Source organism: Camelina sativa, chromosome 11 (assembly GCF_030686135.1).
Source record: "Camelina sativa cultivar CO46 ecotype springtype chromosome 11, ASM3068613v1".
NCBI lineage: Eukaryota > Viridiplantae > Streptophyta > Magnoliopsida > Brassicales > Brassicaceae > Camelina > Camelina sativa.
Window position 1 is genome coordinate 17522300 of NC_141890.1, and position 9432 is coordinate 17531731.

Here is a 9432-nt window from a genome sequence, read left to right on the forward strand (position 1 = left end):
ACTATTATATGTCTCTTTACTTTCATTTTTACAAAGTTTCTTTAACCACTTAAATTGTTGGCTCAAAAGAATTTTTGAATAAAAAATAAATTACATTACAATAGTGTATGACTAACTATGGAGAGAACCTCGGCTCTTCCCTCCTTATGGAGAGAACCTTGCGTCCAACCTCCTCCACCATGGAGAGAACCTTCGCTCCGCCTTCGTCCCTTGGAGAGATAGCCTTGCGTCCAACCTCCCCCACCTTCCTCCCTTGGGGAGATAACCTTGCCTCCAACCTCCTCCACCATAGAAAGAACTTCGGCTCTGCACTCCTCCTGTGTGGAGAGAACATGTTCATGTTTTTTAGCTATCTCAAAGTGGTTTGCTCCAGCAACCAATGAATCTAAAGACTCTTATCCAATGTCACAAAATCTTTTGATAGTAACTAATGTTAAATTTCCCAATGTAATCATGGAAGTTTCTTTGACACACCATGTTGTAGCCTCTGTCTCCAAGCTCCTATAGATCTGTCAACAACGATTTATGTTTTTTTCAATCTATCTATGTTTGTTGTAAGCTTGTGTTTGATTAACCTATTTTATCCAACCATTAGGCTGATGACCTTCTCCTCTTTATCTCTTTTTGAGATTGAACAAACAGTAACAATTGTGTTTGCACAACAAAAAGGTCTATGACCAACCAATCAAGGTTGAGAAATTAGAAGAAAATTAATTTGACATAACTAAAGAAATAATAGAAAATTATAAGCACAATAATATATGAACCTCAAATAATTCAAAGATGTATATAAAAATTAAATAAAACAATCTAAAACTACTACAATAAAATTTTAAATATAGTATTAGAAAATAAAGATGCATATATTAATCTTCCATATTTTTTTGGGTAAACATGTTAATCTTACCTATTCTAAACTGAAAAAGTAGAAAGTATGAGTATACTTTGGTTTTAAAAAATAAGGAAAATTTGCCTACCCATTAAAAAAAGTTCATCAATAGAACAAAGTTGAAAGCAATATTTTTGAATAAATTATTTTGTTAGATGAATAATATGAGACAACCCATGTTTATATAGAAGTCAATATTTACATTTTTTAGAATTAATAATTTTCTGTATATTTTCCTTAATTCCTTTTCTATTTTTTATATAATTAATAAGTAAAAAAATTTATAATTTTGAATTTTATGAATTATATATATATATATATATATAATCTCCTTATAATTATTTAAAAAACTGCTTAATTTTAATAATTTTTTTGATGATTATCTTTTTATATTATTAATATTGTTTAAAACAATTTTATTTGTTTTTGTCGTAATCTTAAATCACCTATTAAATATTAACTTTTACACATGTCAAGATCTCAGATTAGTAACTTGATACATGTCAAAATCATGGTAAATACACCCTTCTATATAAGCAAGATGATCTTATGATCATAGAAATTGTTTTGTTTTAATCGTTAAAATTGACATGTGTCACGATCATATGCATCGTTTTACCAAGCTTGAAAACTATAATTTCTGATCGTTAAAATTGACACGTGTCAAGATCTCTGATCGTTAAAATCTACACGTGTCACGATCTGATGAGTTACTAATTTTGATATTTAATCGTTAAAACTGACACGTGTCACTATCTGGTTAATTTTAAACTTTAATCTCTGATCGTTAAAACTAACACATGTCACGATCCAGTGAGTTACTAACTTTGAATTTTATGAATTATATATATATATATATATATATATATATATATATAATCTCCTTATAATTATTTAAAAAACTGCTTAATTTTTATAATTTTTTGATAATTATCTTTTTATATTATTAATATTTTTTAAAAACAATTTTATTTGTTTTTGTCGTAATCTTACATCCTCTATTAAATATTAACTTTTACACATGTCAAGATCTCAGATTAGTAACTTGACACATGTCAAAATCATGGTAAATACACCCTTCTATATAAGCAAATAGATGATCTTATGATCATAGAAATTGTTTTGTTCTAATCGTTAAAATTGACACGTGTCACGATCTTATGCATCATTTTACCAAGCTTGAAAACTATGATTCTTAATCGTTAACATTGACACTTGTCACGATTTCTGATCGTTAAAATTGACATGTCTCACGATCTGATGAGTTACTAATTTTGATATTTAATCGTTAAAACTGACACGTGTCACTATCTAGTTAATTAAAACTTTAATCTCTGATTGTTAAAACTAACACGTGTCACGATCCGGTGAGTTACTAACTTTGAGAACTAAGGTTTATATAATAAGACTAGATAAGGACCCGCCCGATGTGCGGATTTTAAAATTTTATAAATTAAATTTAATTTAATAAAAATATATTAAAATTTGTTGTATGTTATTAATATTTTGTTTGCTATAATACACTAATTTATATCTATTTACAAATTTTTGATGTCTGTTACCATTGAAAATGTATTTATTTACACCTAAGAATATTGTATGTTACAAATATATTATTTATCATCATCTAGGAAAATATCTATATAAACACATTACGCCAACTATTATGTCTTTTTATTTTAGCTTTTGCATAGTTTCTTTAATCAGTAACTTGTTGGTCCAAGAAATTTTCCGAATAAAAAATATATTACATAGTATATTAATCAATGATGTATCATCACAATAGTATGACCAAACATTGAGAGAATCTCGGCTCCACCCTCCTCCCTTAGGGAGAAAACCTTGAAGAGAAACCTTGAAGAGAATCTTGGCTCAGTCTTCCTCCCTTGGAGAGATAACCTTGCATGCGTCCAACCTCCTCCACCATCTAGAGAACCTTGGCTTTGCCCTTCTCATGTGTGGAGAGAACATGTTTACGTCTTTTAGCTATCTTAAAGTGGCATGCTACGGCAACCAATGAAACTAAAAACCCTTTTCCTACGTCACAAAATCTTTAGATAGTAACTAATGTTAAATTTTCCAATGTATTCGTGGAAGTGTCTTTGACACATGATGTAGCCTCTGTCTCCGAGCTCCTATGGATCTATCAAAAAGAGTTTATAGTTTTCAATCTATCTATCTATGTTTGTTGTAAGCTTGTGTTTGATTAACCTATTTTATCCAACCATTAGGTGTATTTTTTTACACCTAAGTATATTGTATGTTACAAATATATTCTTTACCACCACCTAGGAAAATATCTATATAAAAACATTAAGCCAACTATTATACGTCTATTTATTTTCACTTTTGCATAGTTTCTTTAATCACCAAAATTATCAGTTCAAGAAACTTCTCAAATAAAAAGTATATTACTGAAACGACCGGACCCGTTTTTTTTTAATAAATAATAAATATAATATAATAAATAAAACTACAACTAGTGGTCCCATACCCACTAGTCACCTAACCACAACCACAAACAACAGCGGAATAACAATACCAATATCCAATAAATATAAATAACCAATATTCGTAACATAACCAATATCCAAATAACCAATCATCAGAAAACATGGAACCAGCAACCTAGCAATATTTCTAATGACTCAACTCTAGCAACCTAGCAATGCCAAACAACATCCAATCGAGTCCCTAGAACATCCTCCTCTTCATTGCCTTGATTCCACGATCACACTTTGCCTTTACCTGCACCACAAACACAAATTGAGATGCATGAGTATTTTATAAACACTCAGTGAGGCAATCCTCCCAACTATTGGGCTATACACAGAAACAACAGTGATTCCAATGTTCCAAACAATCAACAAACAAAGCATATAAATCAGGAAAACAAACATCAACTAGGTGTCGACCGACACCAGCCAAGTGTCGATCGACACTGGCTCAACGGTGTCGACCAACACTATCCCACAGTGTCGATCGATGCTGCTTCACCGGTGTCGACCGACATTCCCTCTGCAACAACGATCCGCTCGAAGCCGAGAGTCAAATCTCGCTCCCAAACTCCACCAAATCGTCCAATACTCGAAACCAAAGCCTCATACATCCGTAGGAAGCTGTAGGAACCAATTCCAGCAAGAAAAACAAACAAACAAGCAACAAACAAGCAAGAACAAGGAAATCAAAGGCTAAGATTAGCCATGGTCATGCACTCACCTCTTTGCAGGAATATTCAGACCAATAGCAACGAATCCAACCCTCCTAGCAAGCTTCTAGATCCTTCCTAGCTCCAAAACTCCCAAGAGCAGCCAGGAATCTCACCAATCTCTCTCAAAAGCTCAAGAACAATGCTTCTCTCTCTTTTCTCTCAAAAACAACAAAGCGGCGACAAAATAAAATTCCAAAACCCTTCTTGCATCAAAACCCACTTAAATAACCCGGTTCAATGGTTTCCTAAAACCAACCCAAACCAAATCGATTAAAAACTCAATCTGGTCAAACCAGTAAACCTTGGTGTCGACCGACACCAAGATTGACACCTAACCCCAAAACGCAGAGTTTTAGTTCGCGGGCGTTACAATTCTCTCCCACCAATCTAGATTCATCCTCGAATCTCGAACAACCATCAGCCAAGGACTCCCGTGCAAACCGTCTCCACGGCCCGCACTCCTCCGACCGATCTACAGAAGGTCACCTCTAGGTGATAGACTCACGCTCCAGGCGTTATTTGCTCTCGACTTTTGGACTTTCCTTTACTCATAGGCCTAAACCTTGAGTTTTTATTGGCTCCTCATCAGACCTAAGTCTGCATGCCATAATATTGGCTCCTCATCGGGCCTAAACCCGCATGCCATAATATAAAAGGAAAAATCTAAACTCGTCTCTCGGGTTGCCACCCTACAGCGCGCCCCTGGATCATCATCCGAAGTCAATATACCAACTATATTCCCAAGCCACAAAGTCTCAGATTATGGCATTACTAGGAGAACCTAAGTCCTCTAAGAGTCGCGAGCAAACAATTCTAAACACGTCTGAGTCCTATCCCTATCCAGGTTTCCTTCCCGTGGCTCGCGTAAGACATCATAATGTCCAACCAACCATATATCCCCTCACCGGAATACCTCATGACCGCACCAGGATCATATACATGCCACAAGGGGCAAACAAATGTCCTAAACAGGACCGTCACCAAGGCCAAACAATCTGTCCTAAACAGGTCCGTAACAAAGACTAAACAATCTGTCCGAAAGACCATCTGTCCCGAAGGACCATCTGTCCCGAAGGACCGCCTAAACAGGCACTTTGGCTAAACAGCCCGCCACAAAGGCCATCTGTCCCGAAGGACAATCTGTCCCGAAGGACCATCTGTCCCAAAGGACCATCTGTCCTGAAGGACCGCCTAAACAGGCACTCTGGCTAAACAGCCTGCCACAAAGGCCACACATCTGGCTAAACAGCCCGCCACAAAGGCCACACATCTGGCTAAACAGCCTGCCACAAAGGCCACACAACTGGCTAAAAAGCCTGCCACAAAGGCCACACAATGTCTAAAAAGACTGCCACACACGGCACAAAATACTCAAAAGTCCGCCACAAAGGCCGCACAAGCCCCTCCAAGGCTCTCCACCACCAAAATGGACAAATTCAAACTCACATAAACTTTCCATTTTTAGCACTTTCTATTTTTGGAAACTTTCTACTTCTGGAAACTTCTATTTCAGGAAACTTTCCCCAAAACTCCGCCTCACATAAACTTTGTACCCTGAGCACCACCTCATCTTGTTACTGAGTCGCACAACCAACCATCCCAAGCGACCGAGTAAACAAGAGAGATGGGCTGGAATACTCCATTCCCGCTCTAGCCACGGATTACAGATGGGACCAGGCTAGACAAGTTCAAGTCGCGGCTTGCTTCTCATACCACCTCTTAAACCTTGCGTTCATCATCGCCTCAGGCTCCCAAGTCTGCTCCTCCACACCATCACAGTCCCAAATGACTCTCATCAAAGGAATCTTCTTCTTCCGAAGTTCCTTGATCCTCCTCTCGAGAACCCTCACTGGTCTCGCCTCCAAAGTCATGTTAGGCTGAAGATCCTCAGGAATCTTAGCCAACACCCGCTCTCCCTCACAGAGACACTTCCGCAACATAGACACATGGAAAATCTTATGGAACGCACGTATAACGTCAGGTAACTCCAGTCTATATGCCACTGGTCCAACTCGCTCAGTCACTCTGAACGGACCCATATACCTCGGACTCAACTTAGTCTCAGACAATGACCTGTTCGGTCCCCGTAACATGGCCATCTTGAGGTACACTCTGTCTCCTACCTGAAACTCAAGATCTCTCCTCCTCCAATCAGCATAACTCCTCTGCCTATCCCGAGCCTCCTTCATGTTCAGCTTGAGAACCCAAATCTTCTCTGAGGTCTCTTGAACAAAATCTGCCCCGAACATGCTCCTCTCCCCCACCTGAGTCCAGCATAACAGTGTAGGACACGGCCTCCCATACAAAGCCTCATAAGGAGCCATCCCCATACTTGACTGATAACTGTTGTTGTAAGCAAACTCTACCAAGTTCAGGTGATCTGCCCAATGGCCACCCCAATCCAAAACACACATCCTCAGCAAATCCTCTAGCGTTTGGATCGTCCTCTCTGACTGTCCATCTGTCTGGGGATAATAAGTTATACTCATATGCACCTTAGTGCCCATCTCTGCCTAAAATGCCTTCCAGAACACCGAAGTGAACTTAGAATCCCTATCAGACACAATACTCGCTGGCACCCCATGCAACCTGACTATCTCCCTCACATACTTCTTAGCCAAGAACACTGCTCCATCAGTCTTCTTAATGGCCAGCAAATGTGCTGACTTAGTCAACCGGTTCACAATGACCCAAATAGCATCAAAGGTCCGTGACACTGGCAATCCTACCACAAAATCCATAGTAATCATATCCCACTTCCACTCAGGAATAGGTAGACTCTTCAGCAACCCGCCAGGAACTTGATGCTCAGCCTTCACTAGCTGACACACATCGCACCTCGCGACCCAACTAGCTACATCCTTCTTCATCCCGACCCAGTGATAGTAGCTCTTGAGATCACGGTACATCTTAGTCGCTCCTGGATGAATAGAAAACCTGCTCGCATGAGCCTCTCTCAGGATCTCTTGTCTCAACTCTTCATCCTTGGGCACAAAAACCTGACCATGCACCAAGATAGTATCATTATCTGAGACCTGATACTCTGAATCAACATCCTTTGAAGCATTCACCAGCCCCAATTCCTTCTCCTGAGCCAACCGCACTATACTCAGACAATCTACTCTATCAACTGCTTCCAAACCCAACGGCTCCTATGAAACAGCACACAAGCTCAAACCACTGATCTCCCCTACCAGAGACTCCATCTCCTGCTCCTGAGCCGAAGCTACCCTCTTCCGACTCAAAGCATCAGCAACTGTGTTAGCCTTACCAAGGTGATAGGCTATCTCCAACTCATAATCTACCACAAGTTCCATCCACCGCCTCTGTCTCAAATTCAGCTCAGGCTGAGTGAATATATACTTCAGGCTCTTATGATCTGTAAACACCTGCACCTTTGCACCATAAAGATAAGATCTCCAAATCTTTAGGGCAAAAACTACAGCAGCCATCTCCAAATCATGAATAGGATAGTTGCCTTCATGCTTCCGCAACTGCCGCGAAGCATAGGCAATCACCTTCCCATGCTGCATTAGCACACAACCCAAACCAAATCTAGATGCATGAGTATAAACCACATATGGTTCTCCCTAATCAGGCAAAGCCAACACTGGCGTAGTAGTCAACATCTCCTTCAGGCTTTCAAAGCCCTCCTCATACTCCTATGACCAAACAAAAGGAACATCCTTCCCTGTCAACTTAGGCATAGGGCGTGCTCTACTTGCAAACACCTACACAAACCTCCTGTAGTAACCTGCCAACCCAAGGAAACTCCTGATCTCTGTGGCATTCTGCGGTCTAGGCCAATCCCTGATAGCCTGAATCTTCTCCGGATCTACAGAAACTCCCTCTGCAGAAACAATGTGACCCAGAAAACCCATCTCACGCTGCCAAAAACTGCACTTGATCAACTTAGCAAACAACTTCTGCTCCCGCAGCTTCTCCAGAACTGCCCTCATATGCACTGCATGCTCCTTAGGACTCTTAGAATATACTAGGATATCGTCGATGAAAATGATGACAGACACATCCAGAAACTCCTGAAACACGCTGTTCATCAATCTAATAAACGTTGCTGGCACGTTAGTCAACCTGAAAGGCATCACCACAAACTCATAGTGCCCATACCTCGTCCTGAAAGCCGCCTTCCTCACATCTGCCTCATCTATCGGTATCTGATGATAACCCGACGCTAGATCTACCTTCGAGAACCAAGTAGCACCTCTCAACTCATCCAACAACTCATCGATCCTAGAAAGAGGGTACTTGTTCTTCACAGTGACCCGGTTCAAACCCCGATAATGGATGCACAACCGGAAACTCCCATCCTTCTTCTTGACAAATAACACTGGCGCTCCCCACGGTGATACACTAGGACGGATGAATCCCTTACTCAACAAATCCTCTAGCTGCTTCTTCAGCTCTGCCATCTCTGCTGGAGCCATTCTGTAAGGAGTCTTGGATAATGGCATCGTCCCCGGTTCCAGTTCAATAGTAAAAGGATCCGACAGAGATGGTGGTAATCCCTGCAATGACTGAAACACATCCTAAAACTCCTCCACTACCGAAATACCGCTAACTGTAGACTTCCCCACTGACTCTGGCATAGATATAGTAACCAAATAAGCCTCATGGCCCTTCTCGATCATCTTCCCAGCCTGGATGGCCGAGATCACGAGACTCCCCGAAGTCGGTCTAATCTCCTGAAAAACCAACTTCCCTCCTGGACGCTCAAACTCCACTCTACCCCGATGGCAATCCAAATGCACCATATGCCAATGCCACCAATCCATCCCGAGAATAACATCATACAACTCCACTGGACTGGCAACGACTCTCCTGCGATCTGAATATCAACTCCTCTAACTCGTCCAACAACTCTCAGGAACTTGCCTCCCGCAACTCTGACAACTCCTGTACGCTCCCCGGGATCCCCTCCAATTCCCGCACTCTCTGCACACTCCGGAGTAATGAAGCTATGAGAAGCTTCAGAATCAAACATAACGTGGGACGTAAACCTGCCCACCAACAAGATCCCTACACAAACCTCATGTGTTTAGAACCTAACACTTTATCACAGGAAAACATAAAATCTGAACCTACTAAAAATTCATAAAGCTTAAGTACCATAAATAATACATGTGATCGCCCCGGCACTGGTTCCACCAGTCTCTGCTGTCGAGTAAACCCATGGCGCCTGCTCAATTCGTGCCACCTGCTGACCTCCAGGCTGCACCTGCTGCAACGCTGCCACTGCTGTCGGCTGCAACTCTGGATACAAGGGCCTGATGTGCCCTGGCTCCCTGCAATGATAGCATACTCGAGGCCCTGC